The 22242-nt window shown below is 53.8% G+C and overlaps 35 non-coding genes across 35 annotated transcripts; 22 read left to right on the forward strand and 13 right to left on the reverse strand.

Annotated features, from left to right (window-relative positions):
- The first annotated feature begins 777 nt into the window (after window positions 1-777).
- Window positions 778-851, forward strand: trnai-aau (transfer RNA isoleucine (anticodon AAU)). The gene has a single exon. It is a non-coding gene; the product is annotated as a tRNA-Ile (tRNA).
- Window positions 852-1989: 1138 nt separating this feature from the next.
- On the forward strand, window positions 1990-2063 carry trnai-aau (transfer RNA isoleucine (anticodon AAU)). The gene has a single exon. It is a non-coding gene; the product is annotated as a tRNA-Ile (tRNA).
- An 81-nt stretch (window positions 2064-2144) lies between these two features.
- Window positions 2145-2217, reverse strand: trnaa-agc (transfer RNA alanine (anticodon AGC)). Its single transcript has one exon. It is a non-coding gene; the product is annotated as a tRNA-Ala (tRNA).
- A 794-nt stretch (window positions 2218-3011) lies between these two features.
- trnav-aac (transfer RNA valine (anticodon AAC)) lies at window positions 3012-3084 on the forward strand. The gene has a single exon. It is a non-coding gene; the product is annotated as a tRNA-Val (tRNA).
- Window positions 3085-3201: 117 nt separating this feature from the next.
- trnai-aau (transfer RNA isoleucine (anticodon AAU)) lies at window positions 3202-3275 on the forward strand. Its single transcript has one exon. It is a non-coding gene; the product is annotated as a tRNA-Ile (tRNA).
- An 81-nt stretch (window positions 3276-3356) lies between these two features.
- Window positions 3357-3429, reverse strand: trnaa-agc (transfer RNA alanine (anticodon AGC)). Its single transcript has one exon. It is a non-coding gene; the product is annotated as a tRNA-Ala (tRNA).
- Window positions 3430-4413: 984 nt separating this feature from the next.
- trnai-aau (transfer RNA isoleucine (anticodon AAU)) lies at window positions 4414-4487 on the forward strand. Its single transcript has one exon. It is a non-coding gene; the product is annotated as a tRNA-Ile (tRNA).
- Window positions 4488-5625: 1138 nt separating this feature from the next.
- On the forward strand, window positions 5626-5699 carry trnai-aau (transfer RNA isoleucine (anticodon AAU)). Its single transcript has one exon. It is a non-coding gene; the product is annotated as a tRNA-Ile (tRNA).
- Window positions 5700-5780: 81 nt separating this feature from the next.
- Window positions 5781-5853, reverse strand: trnaa-agc (transfer RNA alanine (anticodon AGC)). The gene has a single exon. It is a non-coding gene; the product is annotated as a tRNA-Ala (tRNA).
- A 794-nt stretch (window positions 5854-6647) lies between these two features.
- Window positions 6648-6720, forward strand: trnav-aac (transfer RNA valine (anticodon AAC)). Its single transcript has one exon. It is a non-coding gene; the product is annotated as a tRNA-Val (tRNA).
- A 117-nt stretch (window positions 6721-6837) lies between these two features.
- trnai-aau (transfer RNA isoleucine (anticodon AAU)) lies at window positions 6838-6911 on the forward strand. The gene has a single exon. It is a non-coding gene; the product is annotated as a tRNA-Ile (tRNA).
- Window positions 6912-6992: 81 nt separating this feature from the next.
- trnaa-agc (transfer RNA alanine (anticodon AGC)) lies at window positions 6993-7065 on the reverse strand. Its single transcript has one exon. It is a non-coding gene; the product is annotated as a tRNA-Ala (tRNA).
- Window positions 7066-8049: 984 nt separating this feature from the next.
- trnai-aau (transfer RNA isoleucine (anticodon AAU)) lies at window positions 8050-8123 on the forward strand. Its single transcript has one exon. It is a non-coding gene; the product is annotated as a tRNA-Ile (tRNA).
- Window positions 8124-8204: 81 nt separating this feature from the next.
- trnaa-agc (transfer RNA alanine (anticodon AGC)) lies at window positions 8205-8277 on the reverse strand. Its single transcript has one exon. It is a non-coding gene; the product is annotated as a tRNA-Ala (tRNA).
- Window positions 8278-9071: 794 nt separating this feature from the next.
- Window positions 9072-9144, forward strand: trnav-aac (transfer RNA valine (anticodon AAC)). The gene has a single exon. It is a non-coding gene; the product is annotated as a tRNA-Val (tRNA).
- Window positions 9145-9261: 117 nt separating this feature from the next.
- trnai-aau (transfer RNA isoleucine (anticodon AAU)) lies at window positions 9262-9335 on the forward strand. The gene has a single exon. It is a non-coding gene; the product is annotated as a tRNA-Ile (tRNA).
- An 81-nt stretch (window positions 9336-9416) lies between these two features.
- On the reverse strand, window positions 9417-9489 carry trnaa-agc (transfer RNA alanine (anticodon AGC)). The gene has a single exon. It is a non-coding gene; the product is annotated as a tRNA-Ala (tRNA).
- A 1139-nt stretch (window positions 9490-10628) lies between these two features.
- On the reverse strand, window positions 10629-10701 carry trnaa-agc (transfer RNA alanine (anticodon AGC)). The gene has a single exon. It is a non-coding gene; the product is annotated as a tRNA-Ala (tRNA).
- Window positions 10702-11840: 1139 nt separating this feature from the next.
- Window positions 11841-11913, reverse strand: trnaa-agc (transfer RNA alanine (anticodon AGC)). The gene has a single exon. It is a non-coding gene; the product is annotated as a tRNA-Ala (tRNA).
- Window positions 11914-13052: 1139 nt separating this feature from the next.
- trnaa-agc (transfer RNA alanine (anticodon AGC)) lies at window positions 13053-13125 on the reverse strand. The gene has a single exon. It is a non-coding gene; the product is annotated as a tRNA-Ala (tRNA).
- Window positions 13126-13919: 794 nt separating this feature from the next.
- On the forward strand, window positions 13920-13992 carry trnav-aac (transfer RNA valine (anticodon AAC)). The gene has a single exon. It is a non-coding gene; the product is annotated as a tRNA-Val (tRNA).
- A 1329-nt stretch (window positions 13993-15321) lies between these two features.
- trnai-aau (transfer RNA isoleucine (anticodon AAU)) lies at window positions 15322-15395 on the forward strand. Its single transcript has one exon. It is a non-coding gene; the product is annotated as a tRNA-Ile (tRNA).
- An 81-nt stretch (window positions 15396-15476) lies between these two features.
- On the reverse strand, window positions 15477-15549 carry trnaa-agc (transfer RNA alanine (anticodon AGC)). The gene has a single exon. It is a non-coding gene; the product is annotated as a tRNA-Ala (tRNA).
- Window positions 15550-16343: 794 nt separating this feature from the next.
- trnav-aac (transfer RNA valine (anticodon AAC)) lies at window positions 16344-16416 on the forward strand. Its single transcript has one exon. It is a non-coding gene; the product is annotated as a tRNA-Val (tRNA).
- A 117-nt stretch (window positions 16417-16533) lies between these two features.
- trnai-aau (transfer RNA isoleucine (anticodon AAU)) lies at window positions 16534-16607 on the forward strand. Its single transcript has one exon. It is a non-coding gene; the product is annotated as a tRNA-Ile (tRNA).
- A 948-nt stretch (window positions 16608-17555) lies between these two features.
- On the forward strand, window positions 17556-17628 carry trnav-aac (transfer RNA valine (anticodon AAC)). Its single transcript has one exon. It is a non-coding gene; the product is annotated as a tRNA-Val (tRNA).
- A 117-nt stretch (window positions 17629-17745) lies between these two features.
- Window positions 17746-17819, forward strand: trnai-aau (transfer RNA isoleucine (anticodon AAU)). Its single transcript has one exon. It is a non-coding gene; the product is annotated as a tRNA-Ile (tRNA).
- A 948-nt stretch (window positions 17820-18767) lies between these two features.
- Window positions 18768-18840, forward strand: trnav-aac (transfer RNA valine (anticodon AAC)). The gene has a single exon. It is a non-coding gene; the product is annotated as a tRNA-Val (tRNA).
- A 117-nt stretch (window positions 18841-18957) lies between these two features.
- On the forward strand, window positions 18958-19031 carry trnai-aau (transfer RNA isoleucine (anticodon AAU)). The gene has a single exon. It is a non-coding gene; the product is annotated as a tRNA-Ile (tRNA).
- An 81-nt stretch (window positions 19032-19112) lies between these two features.
- trnaa-agc (transfer RNA alanine (anticodon AGC)) lies at window positions 19113-19185 on the reverse strand. The gene has a single exon. It is a non-coding gene; the product is annotated as a tRNA-Ala (tRNA).
- A 794-nt stretch (window positions 19186-19979) lies between these two features.
- On the forward strand, window positions 19980-20052 carry trnav-aac (transfer RNA valine (anticodon AAC)). The gene has a single exon. It is a non-coding gene; the product is annotated as a tRNA-Val (tRNA).
- Window positions 20053-20169: 117 nt separating this feature from the next.
- Window positions 20170-20243, forward strand: trnai-aau (transfer RNA isoleucine (anticodon AAU)). Its single transcript has one exon. It is a non-coding gene; the product is annotated as a tRNA-Ile (tRNA).
- An 81-nt stretch (window positions 20244-20324) lies between these two features.
- On the reverse strand, window positions 20325-20397 carry trnaa-agc (transfer RNA alanine (anticodon AGC)). The gene has a single exon. It is a non-coding gene; the product is annotated as a tRNA-Ala (tRNA).
- Window positions 20398-21381: 984 nt separating this feature from the next.
- Window positions 21382-21455, forward strand: trnai-aau (transfer RNA isoleucine (anticodon AAU)). The gene has a single exon. It is a non-coding gene; the product is annotated as a tRNA-Ile (tRNA).
- An 81-nt stretch (window positions 21456-21536) lies between these two features.
- Window positions 21537-21609, reverse strand: trnaa-agc (transfer RNA alanine (anticodon AGC)). The gene has a single exon. It is a non-coding gene; the product is annotated as a tRNA-Ala (tRNA).
- Between the last annotated feature and the right edge of the window lie 633 nt (window positions 21610-22242).

Genomic DNA, 22242 nt, shown 5'->3' on the forward strand with positions numbered 1-22242 from the left:
ATCAAGATGCCTTAAAGTGCGGTCATAGGCAACGTCTCTGTGCCCTTCAGGGCTGCTTAAGTTGAAGTGATCTTACTGAGTGCGCTGTTCCATGTTGGGACCAGGAGGGGCGATGTAGCTCACCACCCTCTGAACTTCAGTTGCTACCACAGACAAGCCCATGCACAGCTTAGACTCAAGCTAAAAGTCCAGCAGCGTATGACACAGGCCATCAAGCCATTTTCATTAGTTTCGTGGAGAGCAGATCTGCCTTTCACGTGGGAAGTCGGTCTCCTCTGCCCTAACGAGGGGGGAGCTTCTGGACAAAGTCCATGCGGTCGGATTGGAAAACTGCCCTGCGATTGTGACTGCTGTCGGAGTAATGTGTTCAGCGCCTCGCTGGAAAATCAAAGAAAGGGCCACTGCGCCACGGGCAAAGTGGCTGATTTCGGTACGGCCAAGTCTCCAAGACGCAGGGTCCTGGCTCACGGTAAAGTGCAGGTGTATTTCACCATGTAAAGAATTGATCAGTACGTCAGTCCAAAGTCAAGCTGTACTGGTCCCATGTGGCCTGTGGAATCTCAAGGTGGCCTCGAGGAGTGTAGCTGGTTTCTGTAGTGTAGTGGTTATCACGTTTGCCTAACACGCGAAAGGTCCCCGGTTCGAAACCGGGCAGAAACACGAGAGCTCCTCTTCTGTTTTTCACGGCCCGAGAGAAACATTTTTCTTGCATGTACATCGATCGTCGTCACTGGGAGCTCCTTTGTCGTTCCTGCTTGACGGGTGCTCGGTCACCGAGGCCGGTTAGCTCAGTTGGTTAGAGCGTGGTGCTAATAACGCCAAGGTCGCGGGTTCGATCCCCGTACGGGCCAAAACAGCTTTTTCACGTTAACCCAGCAAGCGCCGTGGCCTCTGTCAGTCTCTTTGCGTGGACCTTGGATAAAAGCTCTTGCTGGAGAACGTGGGCATCGATCCCGCTACCTCTCGCATGCTAAGCGAGCGCTCTACCATTTGAGCTAATTCCCCTTTTCCTTTGCTGCGCTCGTATCATTTGATGCCAAAGACATACCCGTCTCCAAAGCCCAGGGACTTCTTGGCTCACATGGTACAGGGCTAACGACACAGAGCATGGTCGGCGTACGCGCCAGCTGGCACGCGCAAGCGCAAGGCCTTGGACGATGGATAGCTCATCCGGACGAGGCGCAGCTGAATGCTTTAAAGGTCCATGGCTCAATCAAGATGCCTTAAAGTGCGGTCATAGGCAACGTCTCTGTGCCCTTCAGGGCTGCTTAAGTTGAAGTGATCTTACTGAGTGCGCTGTTCCATGTTGGGACCAGGAGGGGCGATGTAGCTCACCACCCTCTGAACTTCAGTTGCTACCACAGACAAGCCCATGCACAGCTTAGACTCAAGCTAAAAGTCCAGCAGCGTATGACACAGGCCATCAAGCCATTTTCATTAGTTTCGTGGAGAGCAGATCTGCCTTTCACGTGGGAAGTCGGTCTCCTCTGCCCTAACGAGGGGGGAGCTTCTGGACAAAGTCCATGCGGTCGGATTGGAAAACTGCCCTGCGATTGTGACTGCTGTCGGAGTAATGTGTTCAGCGCCTCGCTGGAAAATCAAAGAAAGGGCCACTGCGCCACGGGCAAAGTGGCTGATTTCGGTACGGCCAAGTCTCCAAGACGCAGGGTCCTGGCTCACGGTAAAGTGCAGGTGTATTTCACCATGTAAAGAATTGATCAGTACGTCAGTCCAAAGTCAAGCTGTACTGGTCCCATGTGGCCTGTGGAATCTCAAGGTGGCCTCGAGGAGTGTAGCTGGTTTCTGTAGTGTAGTGGTTATCACGTTCGCCTAACACGCGAAAGGTCCCTGGTTCGAAACCGGGCAGAAACACGAGAGCTCCTCTTCTGTTTTTCACGGCCCGAGAGAAACATTTTTCTTGCATGTACATCGATCGTCGTCACTGGGAGCTCCTTTGTCGTTCCTGCTTGACGGGCGCTCGGTCCCCGAGGCCGGTTAGCTCAGTTGGTTAGAGCGTGGTGCTAATAACGCCAAGGTCGCGGGTTCGATCCCCGTACGGGCCAAAACAGCTTTTTCACGTTAACCCAGCAAGCGCCGTGGCCTCTGTCAGTCTCTTTGCGTGGACCTTGGATAAAAGCTCTTGCTGGAGAATGCGGGCATCGATCCCGCTACCTCTCGCATGCTAAGCGAGCGCTCTACCATTTGAGCTAATTCCCCTTTTCCTTTGCTGCGCTCGTATCATTTGATGCCAAAGACATACCCGTCTCCAAAGCCCAGGGACTTCTTGGCTCACATGGTACAGGGCTAACGACACAGAGCATGGTCGGCATACGCGCCAGCTGGCACGCGCAAGCGCAAGGCCTTGGACGATGGATAGCTCATCCGGACGAGGCGCAGCTGAATGCTTTAAAGGTCCATGGCTCAATCAAGATGCCTTAAAGTGCGGTCATAGGCAACGTCTCTGTGCCCTTCAGGGCTGCTTAAGTTGAAGTGATCTTACTGAGTGCGCTGTTCCATGTTGGGACCAGGAGGGGCGATGTAGCTCACCACCCTCTGAACTTCAGTTGCTACCACAGACAAGCCCATGCACAGCTTAGACTCAAGCTAAAAGTCCAGCAGCGTATGACACAGGCCATCAAGCCATTTTCATTAGTTTCGTGGAGAGCAGATCTGCCTTTCACGTGGGAAGTCGGTCTCCTCTGCCCTAACGAGGGGGGAGCTTCTGGACAAAGTCCATGCGGTCGGATTGGAAAACTGCCCTGCGATTGTGACTGCTGTCGGAGTAATGTGTTCAGCGCCTCGCTGGAAAATCAAAGAAAGGGCCACTGCGCCACGGGCAAAGTGGCTGATTTCGGTACGGCCAAGTCTCCAAGACGCAGGGTCCTGGCTCACGGTAAAGTGCAGGTGTATTTCACCATGTAAAGAATTGATCAGTACGTCAGTCCAAAGTCAAGCTGTACTGGTCCCATGTGGCCTGTGGAATCTCAAGGTGGCCTCGAGGAGTGTAGCTGGTTTCTGTAGTGTAGTGGTTATCACGTTCGCCTAACACGCGAAAGGTCCCCGGTTCGAAACCGGGCAGAAACACGAGAGCTCCTCTTCTGTTTTTCACGGCCCGAGAGAAACATTTTTCTTGCATGTACATCGATCGTCGTCACTGGGAGCTCCTTTGTCGTTCCTGCTTGACGGGCGCTCGGTCCCCGAGGCCGGTTAGCTCAGTTGGTTAGAGCGTGGTGCTAATAACGCCAAGGTCGCGGGTTCGATCCCCGTACGGGCCAAAACAGCTTTTTCACGTTAACCCAGCAAGCGCCGTGGCCTCTGTCAGTCTCTTTGCGTGGACCTTGGATAAAAGCTCTTGCTGGAGAATGCGGGCATCGATCCCGCTACCTCTCGCATGCTAAGCGAGCGCTCTACCATTTGAGCTAATTCCCCTTTTCCTTTGCTGCGCTCGTATCATTTGATGCCAAAGACATACCCGTCTCCAAAGCCCAGGGACTTCTTGGCTCACATGGTACAGGGCTAACGACACAGAGCATGGTCGGCGTACGCGCCAGCTGGCACGCGCAAGCGCAAGGCCTTGGACGATGGATAGCTCATCCGGACGAGGCGCAGCTGAATGCTTTAAAGGTCCATGGCTCAATCAAGATGCCTTAAAGTGCGGTCATAGGCAACGTCTCTGTGCCCTTCAGGGCTGCTTAAGTTGAAGTGATCTTACTGAGTGCGCTGTTCCATGTTGGGACCAGGAGGGGCGATGTAGCTCACCACCCTCTGAACTTCAGTTGCTACCACAGACAAGCCCATGCACAGCTTAGACTCAAGCTAAAAGTCCAGCAGCGTATGACACAGGCCATCAAGCCATTTTCATTAGTTTCGTGGAGAGCAGATCTGCCTTTCACGTGGGAAGTCGGTCTCCTCTGCCCTAACGAGGGGGGAGCTTCTGGACAAAGTCCATGCGGTCGGATTGGAAAACTGCCCTGCGATTGTGACTGCTGTCGGAGTAATGTGTTCAGCGCCTCGCTGGAAAATCAAAGAAAGGGCCACTGCGCCACGGGCAAAGTGGCTGATTTCGGTACGGCCAAGTCTCCAAGACGCAGGGTCCTGGCTCACGGTAAAGTGCAGGTGTATTTCACCATGTAAAGAATTGATCAGTACGTCAGTCCAAAGTCAAGCTGTACTGGTCCCATGTGGCCTGTGGAATCTCAAGGTGGCCTCGAGGAGTGTAGCTGGTTTCTGTAGTGTAGTGGTTATCAAGTTCGCCTAACACGCGAAAGGTCCCCGGTTCGAAACCGGGCAGAAACACGAGAGCTCCTCTTCTGTTTTTCACGGCCCGAGAGAAACATTTTTCTTGCATGTACATCGATCGTCGTCACTGGGAGCTCCTTTGTCGTTCCTGCTTGACGGGCGCTCGGTCCCCGAGGCCGGTTAGCTCAGTTGGTTAGAGCGTGGTGCTAATAACGCCAAGGTCGCGGGTTCGATCCCCGTACGGGCCAAAACAGCTTTTTCACGTTAACCCAGCAAGCGCCGTGGCCTCTGTCAGTCTCTTTGCGTGGACCTTGGATAAAAGCTCTTGCTGGAGAATGCAGGCATCGATCCCGCTACCTCTCGCATGCTAAGCGAGCGCTCTACCATTTGAGCTAATTCCCCTTTTCCTTTGCTGCGCTCGTATCATTTGATGCCAAAGACATACCCGTCTCCAAAGCCCAGGGACTTCTTGGCTCACATGGTACAGGGCTAACGACACAGAGCATGGTCGGCGTACGCGCCAGCTGGCACGCGCAAGCGCAAGGCCTTGGACGATGGATAGCTCATCCGGACGAGGCGCAGCTGAATGCTTTAAAGGTCCATGGCTCAATCAAGATGCCTTAAAGTGCGGTCATAGGCAACGTCTCTGTGCCCTTCAGGGCTGCTTAAGTTGAAGTGATCTTACTGAGTGCGCTGTTCCATGTTGGGACCAGGAGGGGCGATGTAGCTCACCACCCTCTGAACTTCAGTTGCTACCACAGACAAGCCCATGCACAGCTTAGACTCAAGCTAAAAGTCCAGCAGCGTATGACACAGGCCATCAAGCCATTTTCATTAGTTTCGTGGGGAGCAGATCTGCCTTTCACGTGGGAAGTCGGTCTCCTCTGCCCTAACGAGGGGGGAGCTTCTGGACAAAGTCCATGCGGTCGGATTGGAAAACTGCCCTGCGATTGTGACTGCTGTCGGAGTAATGTGTTCAGCGCCTCGCTGGAAAATCAAAGAAAGGGCCACTGCGCCACGGGCAAAGTGGCTGATTTCGGTACGGCCAAGTCTCCAAGACGCAGGGTCCTGGCTCACGGTAAAGTGCAGGTGTATTTCACCATGTAAAGAATTGATCAGTACGTCAGTCCAAAGTCAAGCTGTACTGGTCCCATGTGGCCTGTGGAATCTCAAGGTGGCCTCGAGGAGTGTAGCTGGTTTCTGTAGTGTAGTGGTTATCACGTTCGCCTAACACGCGAAAGGTCCCCGTTTCGAAACCGGGCAGAAACACGAGAGCTCCTCTTCTGTTTTTCACGGCCCGAGAGAAACATTTTTCTTGCATGTACATCGATCGTCGTCACTGGGAGCTCCTTTGTCGTTCCTGCTTGACGGGCGCTCGGTCCCCGAGGCCGGTTAGCTCAGTTGGTTAGAGCGTGGTGCTAATAACGCCAAGGTCGCGGGTTCGATCCCCGTACGGGCCAAAACAGCTTTTTCACGTTAACCCAGCAAGCGCCGTGGCCTCTGTCAGTCTCTTTGCGTGGACCTTGGATAAAAGCTCTTGCTGGAGAATGCGGGCATCGATCCCGCTACCTCTCGCATGCTAAGCGAGCGCTCTACCATTTGAGCTAATTCCCCTTTTCCTTTGCTGCGCTCGTATCATTTGATGCCAAAGACATACCCGTCTCCAAAGCCCAGGGACTTCTTGGCTCACATGGTACAGGGCTAACGACACAGAGCATGGTCGGCGTACGCGCCAGCTGGCACGCGCAAGCGCAAGGCCTTGGACGATGGATAGCTCATCCGGACGAGGCGCAGCTGAATGCTTTAAAGGTCCATGGCTCAATCAAGATGCCTTAAAGTGCGATCATAGGCAACGTCTCTGTGCCCTTCAGGGCTGCTTAAGTTGAAGTGATCTTACTGAGTGCGCTGTTCCATGTTGGGACCAGGAGGGGCGATGTAGCTCACCACCCTCTGAACTTCAGTTGCTACCACAGACAAGCCCATGCACAGCTTAGACTCAAGCTAAAAGTCCAGCAGCGTATGACACAGGCCATCAAGCCATTTTCATTAGTTTCGTGGAGAGCAGATCTGCCTTTCACGTGGGAAGTCGGTCTCCTCTGCCCTAACGAGGGGGGAGCTTCTGGACAAAGTCCATGCGGTCGGATTGGAAAACTGCCCTGCGATTGTGACTGCTGTCGGAGTAATGTGTTCAGCGCCTCGCTGGAAAATCAAAGAAAGGGCCACTGCGCCACGGGCAAAGTGGCTGATTTCGGTACGGCCAAGTCTCCAAGACGCAGGGTCCTGGCTCACGGTAAAGTGCAGGTGTATTTCACCATGTAAAGAATTGATCAGTACGTCAGTCCAAAGTCAAGCTGTACTGGTCCCATGTGGCCTGTGGAATCTCAAGGTGGCCTCGAGGAGTGTAGCTGGTTTCTGTAGTGTAGTGGTTATCACGTTCGCCTAACACGCGAAAGGTCCCCGGTTCGAAACCGGGCAGAAACACGAGAGCTCCTCTTCTGTTTTTCACGGCCCGAGAGAAACATTTTTCTTGCATGTACATCGATCGTCGTCACTGGGAGCTCCTTTGTCGTTCCTGCTTGACGGGTGCTCGGTCCCCGAGGCCGGTTAGCTCAGTTGGTTAGAGCGTGGTGCTAATAACGCCAAGGTCGCGGGTTCGATCCCCGTACGGGCCAAAACAGCTTTTTCACGTTAACCCAGCAAGCGCCGTGGCCTCTGTCAGTCTCTTTGCGTGGACCTTGGATAAAAGCTCTTGCTGGAGAATGCGGGCATCGATCCCGCTACCTCTCGCATGCTAAGCGAGCGCTCTACCATTTGAGCTAATTCCCCTTTTCATTTGCTGCGCTCGTATCATTTGATGCCAAAGACATACCCGTCTCCAAAGCCCAGGGACTTCTTGGCTCACATGGTACAGGGCTAACGACACAGAGCATGGTCGGCGTACGCGCCAGCTGGCACGCGCAAGCGCAAGGCCTTGGACGATGGATAGCTCATCCGGACGAGGCGCAGCTGAATGCTTTAAAGGTCCATGGCTCAATCAAGATGCCTTAAAGTGCGGTCATAGGCAACGTCTCTGTGCCCTTCAGGGCTGCTTAAGTTGAAGTGATCTTACTGAGTGCGCTGTTCCATGTTGGGACCAGGAGGGGCGATGTAGCTCACCACCCTCTGAACTTCAGTTGCTACCACAGACAAGCCCATGCACAGCTTAGACTCAAGCTAAAAGTCCAGCAGCGTATGACACAGGCCATCAAGCCATTTTCATTAGTTTCGTGGAGAGCAGATCTGCCTTTCACGTGGGAAGTCGGTCTCCTCTGCCCTAACGAGGGGGGAGCTTCTGGACAAAGTCCATGCGGTCGGATTGGAAAACTGCCCTGCGATTGTGACTGCTGTCGGAGTAATGTGTTCAGCGCCTCGCTGGAAAATCAAAGAAAGGGCCACTGCGCCACGGGCAAAGTGGCTGATTTCGGTACGGCCAAGTCTCCAAGACGCAGGGTCCTGGCTCACGGTAAAGTGCAGGTGTATTTCACCATGTAAAGAATTGATCAGTACGTCAGTCCAAAGTCAAGCTGTACTGGTCCCATGTGGCCTGTGGAATCTCAAGGTGGCCTCGAGGAGTGTAGCTGGTTTCTGTAGTGTAGTGGTTATCGCGTTCGCCTAACACGCGAAAGGTCCCCGGTTCGAAACCGGGCAGAAACACGAGAGCTCCTCTTCTGTTTTTCACGGCCCGAGAGAAACATTTTTCTTGCATGTACATCGATCGTCGTCACTGGGAGCTCCTTTGTCGTTCCTGCTTGACGGGCGCTCAGTCCCCGAGGCCGGTTAGCTCAGTTGGTTAGAGCGTGGTGCTAATAACGCCAAGGTCGCGGGTTCGATCCCCGTACGGGCCAAAACAGCTTTTTCACGTTAACCCAGCAAGCGCCGTGGCCTCTGTCAGTCTCTTTGCGTGGACCTTGGATAAAAGCTCTTGCTGGAGAATGCGGGCATCGATCCCGCTACCTCTCGCATGCTAAGCGAGCGCTCTACCATTTGAGCTAATTCCCCTTTTCCTTTGCTGGGCTCGTATCATTTGATGCCAAAGACATACCCGTCTCCAAAGCCCAGGGACTTCTTGGCTCACATGGTACAGGGCTAATGACACAGAGCATGGTCGGCGTACGCGCCAGCTGGCACGCGCAAGCGCAAGGCCTTGGACGATGGATAGCTCATCCGGACGAGGCGCAGCTGAATGCTTTAAAGGTCCATGGCTCAATCAAGATGCCTTAAAGTGCGGTCATAGGCAACGTCTCTGTGCCCTTCAGGGCTGCTTAAGTTGAAGTGATCTTACTGAGTGCGCTGTTCCATGTTGGGACCAGGAGGGGCGATGTAGCTCACCACCCTCTGAACTTCAGTTGCTACCACAGACAAGCCCATGCACAGCTTAGACTCAAGCTAAAAGTCCAGCAGCGTATGACACAGGCCATCAAGCCATTTTCATTAGTTTCGTGGAGAGCAGATCTGCCTTTCACGTGGGAAGTCGGTCTCCTCTGCCCTAACGAGGGGGGAGCTTCTGGACAAAGTCCATGCGGTCGGATTGGAAAACTGCCCTGCGATTGTGACTGCTGTCGGAGTAATGTGTTCAGCGCCTCGCTGGAAAATCAAAGAAAGGGCCACTGCGCCACGGGCAAAGTGGCTGATTTCGGTACGGCCAAGTCTCCAAGACGCAGGGTCCTGGCTCACGGTAAAGTGCAGGTGTATTTCACCATGTAAAGAATTGATCAGTACGTCAGTCCAAAGTCAAGCTGTACTGGTCCCATGTGGCCTGTGGAATCTCAAGGTGGCCTCGAGGAGTGTAGCTGGTTTCTGTAGTGTAGTGGTTATCACGTTCGCCTAACACGCGAAAGGTCCCCGGTTCGAAACCGGGCAGAAACACGAGAGCTCCTCTTCTGTTTTTCACGGCCCGAGAGAAACATTTTTCTTGCATGTACATCGATCGTCGTCACTGGGAGCTCCTTTGTCGTTCCTGCTTGACGGGCGCTCGGTCCCCGAGGCCGGTTAGCTCAGTTGGTTAGAGCGTGGTGCTAATAACGCCAAGGTCGCGGGTTCGATCCCCGTACGGGCCAAAACAGCTTTTTCACGTTAACCCAGCAAGCGCCGTGGCCTCTGTCAGTCTCTTTGCGTGGACCTTGGATAAAAGCTCTTGCTGGAGAATGCGGGCATCGATCCCGCTACCTCTCGCATGCTAAGCGAGCGCTCTACCATTTGAGCTAATTCCCCTTTTCCTTTGCTGCGCTCGTATCATTTGATGCCAAAGACATACCCGTCTCCAAAGCCCAGGGACTTCTTGGCTCACATGGTACAGGGCTAACGACACAGAGCATGGTCGGCGTACGCGCCAGCTGGCACGCGCAAGCGCAAGGCCTTGGACGATGGATAGCTCATCCGGACGAGGCGCAGCTGAATGCTTTAAAGGTCCATGGCTCAATCAAGATGCCTTAAAGTGCGGTCATAGGCAACGTCTCTGTGCCCTTCAGGGCTGCTTAAGTTGAAGTGATCTTACTGAGTGCGCTGTTCCATGTTGGGACCAGGAGGGGCGATGTAGCTCACCACCCTCTGAACTTCAGTTGCTACCACAGACAAGCCCATGCACAGCTTAGACTCAAGCTAAAAGTCCAGCAGCGTATGACACAGGCCATCAAGCCATTTTCATTAGTTTCGTGGGGAGCAGATCTGCCTTTCACGTGGGAAGTCGGTCTCCTCTGCCCTAACGAGGGGGGAGCTTCTGGACAAAGTCCATGCGGTCGGATTGGAAAACTGCCCTGCGATTGTGACTGCTGTCGGAGTAATGTGTTCAGCGCCTCGCTGGAAAATCAAAGAAAGGGCCACTGCGCCACGGGCAAAGTGGCTGATTTCGGTACGGCCAAGTCTCCAAGACGCAGGGTCCTGGCTCACGGTAAAGTGCAGGTGTATTTCACCATGTAAAGAATTGATCAGTACGTCAGTCCAAAGTCAAGCTGTACTGGTCCCATGTGGCCTGTGGAATCTCAAGGTGGCCTCGAGGAGTGTAGCTGGTTTCTGTAGTGTAGTGGTTATCACGTTCGCCTAACACGCGAAAGGTCCCCGTTTCGAAACCGGGCAGAGACACGAGAGCTCCTCTTCTGTTTTTCACGGCCCGAGAGAAACATTTTTCTTGCATGTACATCGATCGTCGTCACTGGGAGCTCCTTTGTCGTTCCTGCTTGACGGGCGCTCGGTCCCCGAGGCCGGTTAGCTCAGTTGGTTAGAGCGTGGTGCTAATAATGCCAAGGTCGCGGGTTCGATCCCCGTACGGGCCAAAACAGCTTTTTCACGTTAACCCAGCAAGCGCCGTGGCCTCTGTCAGTCTCTTTGCGTGGACCTTGGATAAAAGCTCTTGCTGGAGAATGCGGGCATCGATCCCGCTACCTCTCGCATGCTAAGCGAGCGCTCTACCATTTGAGCTAATTCCCCTTTTCCTTTGCTGGGCTCGTATCATTTGATGCCAAAGACATACCCGTCTCCAAAGCCCAGGGACTTCTTGGCTCACATGGTACAGGGCTAATGACACAGAGCATGGTCGGCGTACGCGCCAGCTGGCACGCGCAAGCGCAAGGCCTTGGACGATGGATAGCTCATCCGGACGAGGCGCAGCTGAATGCTTTAAAGGTCCATGGCTCAATCAAGATGCCTTAAAGTGCGGTCATAGGCAACGTCTCTGTGCCCTTCAGGGCTGCTTAAGTTGAAGTGATCTTACTGAGTGCGCTGTTCCATGTTGGGACCAGGAGGGGCGATGTAGCTCACCACCCTCTGAACTTCAGTTGCTACCACAGACAAGCCCATGCACAGCTTAGACTCAAGCTAAAAGTCCAGCAGCGTATGACACAGGCCATCAAGCCATTTTCATTAGTTTCGTGGAGAGCAGATCTGCCTTTCACGTGGGAAGTCGGTCTCCTCTGCCCTAACGAGGGGGGAGCTTCTGGACAAAGTCCATGCGGTCGGATTGGAAAACTGCCCTGCGATTGTGACTGCTGTCGGAGTAATGTGTTCAGCGCCTCGCTGGAAAATCAAAGAAAGGGCCACTGCGCCACGGGCAAAGTGGCTGATTTCGGTACGGCCAAGTCTCCAAGACGCAGGGTCCTGGCTCACGGTAAAGTGCAGGTGTATTTCACCATGTAAAGAATTGATCAGTACGTCAGTCCAAAGTCAAGCTGTACTGGTCCCATGTGGCCTGTGGAATCTCAAGGTGGCCTCAAGGAGTGTAGCTGGTTTCTGTAGTGTAGTGGTTATCATGTTCGCCTAACACGCGAAAGGTCCCCGGTTCGAAACCGGGCAGAAACACGAGAGCTCCTCTTCTGTTTTTCACGGCCCGAGAGAAACATTTTTCTTGCATGTACATCGATCGTCGTCACTGGGAGCTCCTTTGTCGTTCCTGCTTGACGGGCGCTCGGTCACCGAGGCCGGTTAACTCAGTTGGTTAGAGCGTGGTGCTAATAATGCCAAGGTCGCGGGTTCGATCCCCGTACGGGCCAAAACAGCTTTTTCACGTTAACCCAGCAAGCGCCGTGGCCTCTGTCAGTCTCTTTGCGTGGACCTTGGATAAAAGCTCTTGCTGGAGAATGCGGGCATCGATCCCGCTACCTCTCGCATGCTAAGCGAGCGCTCTACCATTTGAGCTAATTCCCCTTTTCCTTTGCTGCGCTCGTATCATTTGATGCCAAAGACATACCCGTCTCCAAAGCCCAGGGACTTCTTGGCTCACATGGTACAGGGCTAACGACACAGAGCATGGTCGGCGTACGCGCCAGCTGGCACGCGCAAGCGCAAGGCCTTGGACGATGGATAGCTCATCCGGACGAGGCGCAGCTGAATGCTTTAAAGGTCCATGGCTCAATCAAGATGCCTTAAAGTGCGGTCATAGGCAACGTCTCTGTGCCCTTCAGGGCTGCTTAAGTTGAAGTGATCTTACTGAGTGCGCTGTTCCATGTTGGGACCAGGAGGGGCGATGTAGCTCACCACCCTCTGAACTTCAGTTGCTACCACAGACAAGCCCATGCACAGCTTAGACTCAAGCTAAAAGTCCAGCAGCGTATGACACAGGCCATCAAGCCATTTTCATTAGTTTCGTGGGGAGCAGATCTGCCTTTCACGTGGGAAGTCGGTCTCCTCTGCCCTAACGAGGGGGGAGCTTCTGGACAAAGTCCATGCGGTCGGATTGGAAAACTGCCCTGCGATTGTGACTGCTGTCGGAGTAATGTGTTCAGCGCCTCGCTGGAAAATCAAAGAAAGGGCCACTGCGCCACGGGCAAAGTGGCTGATTTCGGTACGGCCAAGTCTCCAAGACGCAGGGTCCTGGCTCACGGTAAAGTGCAGGTGTATTTCACCATGTAAAGAATTGATCAGTACGTCAGTCCAAAGTCAAGCTGTACTGGTCCCATGTGGCCTGTGGAATCTCAAGGTGGCCTCGAGGAGTGTAGCTGGTTTCTGTAGTGTAGTGGTTATCACGTTCGCCTAACACGCGAAAGGTCCCCGTTTCGAAACCGGGCAGAAACACGAGAGCTCCTCTTCTGTTTTTCACGGCCCGAGAGAAACATTTTTCTTGCATGTACATCGATCGTCGTCACTGGGAGCTCCTTTGTCGTTCCTGCTTGACGGGCGCTCGGTCCCCGAGGCCGGTTAGCTTAGTTGGTTAGAGCGTGGTGCTAATAATGCCAAGGTCGCGGGTTCGATCCCCGTACGGGCCAAAACAGCTTTTTCACGTTAACCCAGCAAGCGCCGTGGCCTCTGTCAGTCTCTTTGCGTGGACCTTGGATAAAAGCTCTTGCTGGAGAATGCGGGCATCGATCCCGCTACCTCTCGCATGCTAAGCGAGCGCTCTACCATTTGAGCTAATTCCCCTTTTCCTTTGCTGGGCTCGTATCATTTGATGCCAAAGACATACCCGTCTCCAAAGCCCAGGGACTTCTTGGCTCACATGGTACAGGGCTAATGACACAGAGCATGGTCGGCGTACGCGCCAGCTGGCACGCGCAAGCGCAAGGCCTTGGACGATGGATAGCTCATCCGGACGAGGCGCAGCTGAATGCTTTAAAGGTCCATGGCTCAATCAAGATGCCTTAAAGTGCGGTCATAGGCAACGTCTCTGTGCCCTTCAGGGCTGCTTAAGTTGAAGTGATCTTACTGAGTGCGCTGTTCCATGTTGGGACCAGGAGGGGCGATGTAGCTCACCACCCTCTGAACTTCAGTTGCTACCACAGACAAGCCCATGCACAGCTTAGACTCAAGCTAAAAGTCCAGCAGCGTATGACACAGGCCATCAAGCCATTTTCATTAGTTTCGTGGAGAGCAGATCTGCCTTTCACGTGGGAAGTCGGTCTCCTCTGCCCTAACGAGGGGGGAGCTTCTGGACAAAGTCCATGCGGTCGGATTGGAAAACTGCCCTGCGATTGTGACTGCTGTCGGAGTAATGTGTTCAGCGCCTCGCTGGAAAATCAAAGAAAGGGCCACTGCGCCACGGGCAAAGTGGCTGATTTCGGTACGGCCAAGTCTCCAAGACGCAGGGTCCTGGCTCACGGTAAAGTGCAGGTGTATTTCACCATGTAAAGAATTGATCAGTACGTCAGTCCAAAGTCAAGCTGTACTGGTCCCATGTGGCCTGTGGAATCTCAAGGTGGCCTCAAGGAGTGTAGCTGGTTTCTGTAGTGTAGTGGTTATCACGTTCGCCTAACACGCGAAAGGTCCCCGGTTCGAAACCGGGCAGAAACACGAGAGCTCCTCTTCTGTTTTTCACGGCCCGAGAGAAACATTTTTCTTGCATGTACATCGATCGTCGTCACTGGGAGCTCCTTTGTCGTTCCTGCTTGACGGGCGCTCAGTCACCGAGGCCGGTTAGCTCAGTTGGTTAGAGCGTGGTGCTAATAATGCCAAGGTCGCGGGTTCGATCCCCGTACGGGCCAAAACAGCTTTTTCACGTTAACCCAGCAAGCGCCGTGGCCTCTGTCAGTCTCTTTGCGTGGACCTTGGATAAAAGCTCTTGCTGGAGAATGTGGGCATCGATCCCGCTACCTCTCGCATGCTGAGCGAGCGCTCTACCATTTGAGCTAATTCCCCTTTTCCTTTGCTGCGCTCGTATCATTTGATGCCAAAGACATACCCGTCTCCAAAGCCCAGGGACTTCTTGGCTCACATGGTACAGGGCTAACGACACAGAGCATGGTCGGCGTACGCGCCAGCTGGCACGCGCAAGCGCAAGGCCTTGGACGATGGATAGCTCATCCGGACGAGGCGCAGCTGAATGCTTTAAAGGTCCATGGCTCAATCAAGATGCCTTAAAGTGCGGTCATAGGCAACGTCTCTGTGCCCTTCAGGGCTGCTTAAGTTGAAGTGATCTTACTGAGTGCGCTGTTCCATGTTGGGACCAGGAGGGGCGATGTAGCTCACCACCCTCTGAACTTCAGTTGCTACCACAGACAAGCCCATGCACAGCTTAGACTCAAGCTAAAAGTCCAGCAGCGTATGACACAGGCCATCAAGCCATTTTCATTAGTTTCGTGGAGAGCAGATCTGCCTTTCACGTGGGAAGTCGGTCTCCTCTGCCCTAACGAGGGGGGAGCTTCTGGACAAAGTCCATGCGGTCGGATTGGAAAACTGCCCTGCGATTGTGACTGCTGTCGGAGTAATGTGTTCAGCGCCTCGCTGGAAAATCAAAGAAAGGGCCACTGCGCCACGGGCAAAGTGGCTGATTTCGGTTTGGCCAAGTCTCCAAGACGCAGGGTCCTGGCTCACGGTAAAGTGCAGGTGTATTTCACCATGTAAAGAATTGATCAGTACGTCAGTCCAAAGTCAAGCTGTACTGGTCCCATGTGGCCTGTGGAATCTCAAGGTGGCCTCGAGGAGTGTAGCTGGTTTCTGTAGTGTAGTGGTTATCACGTTCGCCTAACACGCGAAAGGTCCCCGTTTCGAAACCGGGCAGAAACACGAGAGCTCCTCTTCTGTTTTTCACGGCCCGAGAGAAACATTTTTCTTGCATGTACATCGATCGTCGTCACTGGGAGCTCCTTTGTCGTTCCTGCTTGACGGGCGCTCGGTCCCCGAGGCCGGTTAGCTCAGTTGGTTAGAGCGTGGTGCTAATAACGCCAAGGTCGCGGGTTCGATCCCCGTACGGGCCAAAACAGCTTTTTCACGTTAACCCAGCAAGCGCCGTGGCCTCTGTCAGTCTCTTTGCGTGGACCTTGGATAAAAGCTCTTGCTGGAGAATGCGGGCATCGATCCCGCTACCTCTCGCATGCTAAGCGAGCGCTCTACCATTTGAGCTAATTCCCCTTTTCCTTTGCTGCGCTCGTATCATTTGATGCCAAAGACATACCCGTCTCCAAAGCCCAGGGACTTCTTGGCTCACATGGTACAGGGCTAACGACACAGAGCATGGTCGGCGTACGCGCCAGCTGGCACGCGCAAGCGCAAGGCCTTGGACGATGGATAGCTCATCCGGACGAGGCGCAGCTGAATGCTTTAAAGGTCCATGGCTCAATCAAGATGCCTTAAAGTGCGGTCATAGGCAACGTCTCTGTGCCCTTCAGGGCTGCTTAAGTTGAAGTGATCTTACTGAGTGCGCTGTTCCATGTTGGGACCAGGAGGGGCGATGTAGCTCACCACCCTCTGAACTTCAGTTGCTACCACAGACAAGCCCATGCACAGCTTAGACTCAAGCTAAAAGTCCAGCAGCGTATGACACAGGCCATCAAGCCATTTTCATTAGTTTCGTGGAGAGCAGATCTGCCTTTCACGTGGGAAGTCGGTCTCCTCTGCCCTAACGAGGGGGGAGCTTCTGGACAAAGTCCATGCGGTCGGATTGGAAAACTGCCCTGCGATTGTGACTGCTGTCGGAGTAATGTGTTCAGCGCCTCGCTGGAAAATCAAAGAAAGGGCCACTGCGCCACGGGCAAAGTGGCTGATTTCGGTACGGCCAAGTCTCCAAGACGCAGGGTCCTGGCTCACGGTAAAGTGCAGGTGTATTTCACCATGTAAAGAATTGATCAGTACGTCAGTCCAAAGTCAAGCTGTACTGGTCCCATGTGGCCTGTGGAATCTCAAGGTGGCCTCGAGGAGTGTAGCTGGTTTCTGTAGTGTAGTGGTTATCACGTTCGCCTAACACGCGAAAGGTCCCCGGTTCGAAACCGGGCAGAAACACGAGAGCTCCTCTTCTGTTTTTCACGGCCCGAGAGAAACATTTTTCTTGCATGTACATCGATCGTCGTCACTGGGAGCTCCTTTGTCGTTCCTGCTTGACGGGTGCTCGGTCACCGAGGCCGGTTAGCTCAGTTGGTTAGAGCGTGGTGCTAATAACGCCAAGGTCGCGGGTTCGATCCCCGTACGGGCCAAAACAGCTTTTTCACGTTAACCCAGCAAGCGCCGTGGCCTCTGTCAGTCTCTTTGCGTGGACCTTGGATAAAAGCTCTTGCTGGAGAATGTGGGCATCGATCCCGCTACCTCTCGCATGCTAAGCGAGCGCTCTACCATTTGAGCTAATTCCCCTTTTCCTTTGCTGCGCTCGTATCATTTGATGCCAAAGACATACCCGTCTCCAAAGCCCAGGGACTTCTTGGCTCACATGGTACAGGGCTAACGACACAGAGCATGGTCGGCGTACGCGCCAGCTGGCACGCGCAAGCGCAAGGCCTTGGACGATGGATAGCTCATCCGGACGAGGCACAGCTGAATGCTTTAAAGGTCCATGGCTCAATCAAGATGCCTTAAAGTGCGGTCATAGGCAACGTCTCTGTGCCCTTCAGGGCTGCTTAAGTTGAAGTGATCTTACTGAGTGCGCTGTTCCATGTTGGGACCAGGAGGGGCGATGTAGCTCACCACCCTCTGAACTTCAGTTGCTACCACAGACAAGCCCATGCACAGCTTAGACTCAAGCTAAAAGTCCAGCAGCGTATGACACAGGCCATCAAGCCATTTTCATTAGTTTCGTGGAGAGCAGATCTGCCTTTCACGTGGGAAGTCGGTCTCCTCTGCCCTAACGAGGGGGGAGCTTCTGGACAAAGTCCATGCGGTCGGATTGGAAAACTGCCCTGCGATTGTGACTGCTGTCGGAGTAATGTGTTCAGCGCCTCGCTGGAAAATCAAAGAAAGGGCCACTGCGCCACGGGCAAAGTGGCTGATTTCGGTACGGCCAAGTCTCCAAGACGCAGGGTCCTGGCTCACGGTAAAGTGCAGGTGTATTTCACCATGTAAAGAATTGATCAGTACGTCAGTCCAAAGTCAAGCTGTACTGGTCCCATGTGGCCTGTGGAATTTCAAGGTGGCCTCGAGGAGTGTAGCTGGTTTCTGTAGTGTAGTGGTTATCACGTTCGCCTAACACGCGAAAGGTCCCCGGTTCGAAACCGGGCAGAAACACGAGAGCTCCTCTTCTGTTTTTCACGGCCCGAGAGAAACATTTTTCTTGCATGTACATCGATCGTCGTCACTGGGAGCTCCTTTGTCGTTCCTGCTTGACGGGCGCTCGGTCACCGAGGCCGGTTAGCTCAGTTGGTTAGAGCGTGGTGCTAATAACGCCAAGGTCGCGGGTTCGATCCCCGTACGGGCCAAAACAGCTTTTTCACGTTAACCCAGCAAGCGCCGTGGCCTCTGTCAGTCTCTTTGCGTGGACCTTGGATAAAAGCTCTTGCTGGAGAATGTGGGCATCGATCCCGCTACCTCTCGCATGCTGAGCGAGCGCTCTACCATTTGAGCTAATTCCCCTTTTCCTTTGCTGCGCTCGTATCATTTGATGCCAAAGACATACCCGTCTCCAAAGCCCAGGGACTTCTTGGCTCACATGGTACAGGGCTAACGACACAGAGCATGGTCGGCGTACGCGCCAGCTGGCAAGCGCAAGCGCAAGGCCTTGGACGATGGATAGCTCATCCGGACGAGGCGCAGCTGAATGCTTTAAAGGTCCATGGCTCAATCAAGATGCCTTAAAGTGCGGTCATAGGCAACGTCTCTGTGCCCTTCAGGGCTGCTTAAGTTGAAGTGATCTTACTGAGTGCGCTGTTCCATGTTGGGACCAGGAGGGGCGATGTAGCTCACCACCCTCTGAACTTCAGTTGCTACCACAGACAAGCCCATGCACAGCTTAGACTCAAGCTAAAAGTCCAGCAGCGTATGACACAGGCCATCAAGCCATTTTCATTAGTTTCGTGGAGAGCAGATCTGCCTTTCACGTGGGAAGTCGGTCTCCTCTGCCCTAACGAGGGGGGAGCTTCTGGACAAAGTCCATGCGGTCGGATTGGAAAACTGCCCTGCGATTGTGACTGCTGTCGGAGTAATGTGTTCAGCGCCTCGCTGGAAAATCAAAGAAAGGGCCACTGCGCCACGGGCAAAGTGGCTGATTTCGGTACGGCCAAGTCTCCAAGACGCAGGGTCCTGGCTCACGGTAAAGTGCAGGTGTATTTCACCATGTAAAGAATTGATCAGTACGTCAGTCCAAAGTCAAGCTGTACTGGTCCCATGTGGCCTGTGGAATCTCAAGGTGGCCTCGAGGAGTGTAGCTGGTTTCTGTAGTGTAGTGGTTATCACGTTCGCCTAACACGCGAAAGGTCCCCGGTTCGAAACCGGGCAGAAACACGAGAGCTCCTCTTCTGTTTTTCACGGCCCGAGAGAAACATTTTTCTTGCATGTACATCGATCGTCGTCACTGGGAGCTCCTTTGTCGTTCCTGCTTGACGGGCGCTCAGTCACCGAGGCCGGTTAGCTCAGTTGGTTAGAGCGTGGTGCTAATAACGCCAAGGTCGCGGGTTCGATCCCCGTACGGGCCAAAACAGCTTTTTCACGTTAACCCAGCAAGCGCCGTGGCCTCTGTCAGTCTCTTTGCGTGGACCTTGGATAAAAGCTCTTGCTGGAGAATGCGGGCATCGATCCCGCTACCTCTCGCATGCTAAGCGAGCGCTCTACCATTTGAGCTAATTCCCCTTTTCCTTTGCTGCGCTCGTATCATTTGATGCCAAAGACATACCCGTCTCCAAAGCCCAGGGACTTCTTGGCTCACATGGTACAGGGCTAACGACACAGAGCATGGTCGGCGTACGCGCCAGCTGGCACGCGCAAGCGCAAGGCCTTGGACGATGGATAGCTCATCCGGACGAGGCGCAGCTGAATGCTTTAAAGGTCCATGGCTCAATCAAGATGCCTTAAAGTGCGGTCATAGGCAACGTCTCTGTGCCCTTCAGGGCTGCTTAAGTTGAAGTGATCTTACTGAGTGCGCTGTTCCATGTTGGGACCAGGAGGGGCGATGTAGCTCACCACCCTCTGAACTTCAGTTGCTACCACAGACAAGCCCATGCACAGCTTAGACTCAAGCTAAAAGTCCAGCAGCGTATGACACAGGCCATCAAGCCATTTTCATTAGTTTCGTGGAGAGCAGATCTGCCTTTCACGTGGGAAGTCGGTCTCCTCTGCCCTAACGAGGGGGGAGCTTCTGGACAAAGTCCATGCGGTCGGATTGGAAAACTGCCCTGCGATTGTGACTGCTGTCGGAGTAATGTGTTCAGCGCCTCGCTGGAAAATCAAAGAAAGGGCCACTGCGCCACGGGCAAAGTGGCTGATTTCGGTACGGCCAAGTCTCCAAGACGCAGGGTCCTGGCTCACGGTAAAGTGCAGGTGTATTTCACCATGTAAAGAATTGATCAGTACGTCAGTCCAAAGTCAAGCTGTACTGGTCCCATGTGGCCTGTGGAATCTCAAGGTGGCCTCGAGGAGTGTAGCTGGTTTCTGTAGTGTAGTGGTTATCACGTTCGCCTAACACGCGAAAGGTCCCCGGTTCGAAACCGGGCAGAAACACGAGAGCTCCTCTTCTGTTTTTCACGGCCCGAGAGAAACATTTTTCTTGCATGTACATCGATCGTCGTCACTGGGAGCTCCTTTGTCGTTCCTGCTTGACGGGCGCTCAGTCACCGAGGCCGGTTAGCTCAGTTGGTTAGAGCGTGGTGCTAATAACGCCAAGGTCGCGGGTTCGATCCCCGTACGGGCCAAAACAGCTTTTTCACGTTAACCCAGCAAGCGCCGTGGCCTCTGTCAGTCTCTTTGCGTGGACCTTGGATAAAAGCTCTTGCTGGAGAATGCGGGCATCGATCCCGCTACCTCTCGCATGCTAAGCGAGCGCTCTACCATTTGAGCTAATTCCCCTTTTCCTTTGCTGCGCTCGTATCATTTGATGCCAAAGACATACCCGTCTCCAAAGCCCAGGGACTTCTTGGCTCACATGGTACAGGGCTAACGACACAGAGCATGGTCGGCGTACGCGCCAGCTGGCACGCGCAAGCGCAAGGCCTTGGACGATGGATAGCTCATCCGGACGAGGCGCAGCTGAATGCTTTAAAGGTCCATGGCTCAATCAAGATGCCTTAAAGTGCGGTCATAGGCAACGTCTCTGTGCCCTTCAGGGCTGCTTAAGTTGAAGTGATCTTACTGAGTGCGCTGTTCCATGTTGGGACCAGGAGGGGCGATGTAGCTCACCACCCTCTGAACTTCAGTTGCTACCACAGACAAGCCCATGCACAGCTTAGACTCAAGCTAAAAGTCCAGCAGCGTATGACACAGGCCATCAAGCCATTTTCATTAGTTTCGTGGAGAGCAGATCTGCCTTTCACGTGGGAAGTCGGTCTCCTCTGCCCTAACGAGGGGGGAGCTTCTGGACAAAGTCCATGCGGTCGGATTGGAAAACTGCCCTGCGATTGTGACTGCTGTCGGAGTAATGTGTTCAGCGCCTCGCTGGAAAATCAAAGAAAGGGCCACTGCGCCACGGGCAAAGTGGCTGATTTCGGTACGGCCAAGTCTCCAAGACGCAGGGTCCTGGCTCACGGTAAAGTGCAGGTGTATTTCACCATGTAAAGAATTGATCAGTACGTCAGTCCAAAGTCAAGCTGTACTGGTCCCATGTGGCCTGTGGAATCTCAAGGTGGCCTCGAGGAGTGTAGCTGGTTTCTGTAGTGTAGTGGTTATCACGTTTGCCTAACACGCGAAAGGTCCCCGGTTCGAAACCGGGCAGAAACACGAGAGCTCCTCTTCTGTTTTTCACGGCCCGAGAGAAACATTTTTCTTGCATGTACATCGATCGTCGTCACTGGGAGCTCCTTTGTCGTTCCTGCTTGACGGGCGCTCGCTCCCCGAGGCCGGTTAGCTCAGTTGGTTAGAGCGTGGTGCTAATAACGCCAAGGTCGCGGGTTCGATCCCCGTACGGGCCAAAACAGCTTTTTCACGTTAACCCAGCAAGCGCCGTGGCCTCTGTCAGTCTCTTTGCGTGGACCTTGGATAAAAGCTCTTGCTGGAGAATGCGGGCATCGATCCCGCTACCTCTCGCATGCTAAGCGAGCGCTCTACCATTTGAGCTAATTCCCCTTTTCCTTTGCTGCGCTCGTATCATTTGATGCCAAAGACATACCCGTCTCCAAAGCCCAGGGACTTCTTGGCTCACATGGTACAGGGCTAACGACACAGAGCATGGTCGGCGTACGCGCCAGCTGGCACGCGCAAGCGCAAGGCCTTGGACGATGGATAGCTCATCCGGACGAGGCGCAGCTGAATGCTTTAAAGGTCCATGGCTCAATCAAGATGCCTTAAAGTGCGGTCATAGGCAACGTCTCTGTGCCCTTCAGGGCTGCTTAAGTTGAAGTGATCTTACTGAGTGCGCTGTTCCATGTTGGGACCAGGAGGGGCGATGTAGCTCACCACCCTCTGAACTTCAGTTGCTACCACAGACAAGCCCATGCACAGCTTAGACTCAAGCTAAAAGTCCAGCAGCGTATGACACAGGCCATCAAGCCATTTTCATTAGTTTCGTGGAGAGCAGATCTGCCTTTCACGTGGGAAGTCGGTCTCCTCTGCCCTAACGAGGGGGGAGCTTCTGGACAAAGTCCATGCGGTCGGATTGGAAAACTGCCCTGCGATTGTGACTGCTGTCGGAGTAATGTGTTCAGCGCCTCGCTGGAAAATCAAAGAAAGGGCCACTGCGCCACGGGCAAAGTGGCTGAT

Source organism: Hoplias malabaricus, chromosome 15 (genome assembly GCF_029633855.1).
Source record: "Hoplias malabaricus isolate fHopMal1 chromosome 15, fHopMal1.hap1, whole genome shotgun sequence".
In the NCBI taxonomy this organism is placed as follows: Eukaryota; Metazoa; Chordata; class Actinopteri; order Characiformes; family Erythrinidae; genus Hoplias; species Hoplias malabaricus.